This window comes from Cucurbita pepo, chromosome 9, assembly GCF_057944985.1.
Source record: "Cucurbita pepo subsp. pepo isolate OVF chromosome 9, ASM5794498v1, whole genome shotgun sequence".
In the NCBI taxonomy this organism is placed as follows: domain Eukaryota; kingdom Viridiplantae; phylum Streptophyta; class Magnoliopsida; order Cucurbitales; family Cucurbitaceae; genus Cucurbita; species Cucurbita pepo.
In genome coordinates, this window is record NC_141806.1 from 6471313 (window position 1) to 6473017 (window position 1705).

The window sequence follows — 1705 nt, forward strand, 5'->3', positions numbered from 1 at the left end:
TAACAACTTAGGGATATGAGCTAAGAGAAAAAGTATGTAACTACCCCTCAACATACTCGATAAGAAATCAAGGTTTTTATGAGTACCAAGTGACAAGATACTTATAAAGATTTATAAGTTGTACTTCAAGACTTATAAACACTCTTTAGTTGTACTTCAAGACTCGATAGAAAAATATTTATGACGCATATGGATTAGGGTGTACTTGTTAACAAATTTTCTTTAGTTGTACTTCAAGACTTAACAAAAAACTCTTGAACGAGAACCCGAGATATTTTAAAGACCTCCCGATGAGTAGTGCAATATGGTCTTACGACAATGACTACATCGTAGAAAACGTATGAACACCTAGGTGTAGGTACTTAAACTATGTCACAAGGAACCCGTGAATCCTTGGACATAGGTATGTAAATTGTATCGCACCGAACACATGAAGCTTTGGATGCAAGTATTAAGACTATGTCATGGGGAATGCATGAAGCCTCGTGCAGTTATTTATTAAATATAAGGAATAAATTAAGGTAACAAAAGTCAAGAGATAGGAGTTCAAGAAAGATAATGTTTCAAAGATTTTCTTTAAGTTTCAATGTGGTAGTTAAGAGTGACTCTGAGGTTAATTGAGTTAACATTAAGTTCTTAGTGAGTGTTACACAAATTTCTAAGAGTATGAGTCTTGGATGAACAAAAATGTTTCCCATCCGAAAACTACACCATTGCAAGCAAAGAAGCATGTTGTTGCCCAGGATTGAACTGGAGACCTTTAGTGTGTAAGACTAACGTGATAACCACTACACCACAACAACAAGTTGTCCATGATGTCCATGATCCAAAAAATAGTTAATAATTATAAATTTTAATGTTTAAACAAAATATCCTTAGAACCTCGCAACGTTTCATCAATATTCTAACAAAAAAAAAATCTTGAAATATATCTTTTACTTTTCAAATAAATAAATAAAAATAAAAATAAGTTTATTGTTAGTGAGATGAAACCGTTAATATCTTGTTTGAAAATACAATTCAACTTTCAAATGTTTCGTTAATACTCATAATTTTAAAAAGAAAAAAAATTCAAAAATACTCTTAAATCACTTTTCTCTTCAATTTTGTCTGGAACTCTCTCATTTATGAACATTTCCCAATATGAATATAATACAATTCAATTCAAATAGACAATTTATTTTCAATCATATTCTTGAGTATTTTTAAAATGGTGTTAACAAATTCATTCATATACATAAGAATACTTTTGAACTTTTTTAAAAAGATAATCAAGGGCATCATATGGTGGTGACCCAATGTAACCTGTGGTCATGTCTTTTTTGAAGAGCCACCTTCGTCCTACCACAGTTTGACTAGTCTACTCCATTTCGAGTGAACAAAGATATCATAGGCTTTGCAGTGTACCCAAAATGGTTTAGCTTTGAGTTATAAAGTCACCGTTGGCAAAAAGAGAGATTTACGTGAAGATAGATATGGTCATTACAATGGTTTAGCTTTGACTTAGAAGCTAAATATTAATCATTTATATAATTCTAGTAAATTATGTCAAACAAAAGAAAACACGAAAGATTTGAAAATAGAGATCCACTTTAAATTTGGAATACATGTGAACAAAATTAAAAGGCTATAGAGTAAATACAAATAATAAAAAAAAAAAAAAAGATTCCAGTATTAAAAAACTTAAACTAAATATAGAAAGAAA

General features: G+C 30.1%; 1 non-coding gene across 1 annotated transcript; it reads right to left on the minus strand.

The window, feature by feature from the left end:
• Nucleotides 1–730: 730 nt before the first annotated feature.
• On the minus strand, nucleotides 731–803 carry TRNAV-UAC (transfer RNA valine (anticodon UAC)). Its single transcript has one exon. It is a non-coding gene; the product is annotated as a tRNA-Val (tRNA).
• Between the last annotated feature and the right edge of the window lie 902 nt (nucleotides 804–1705).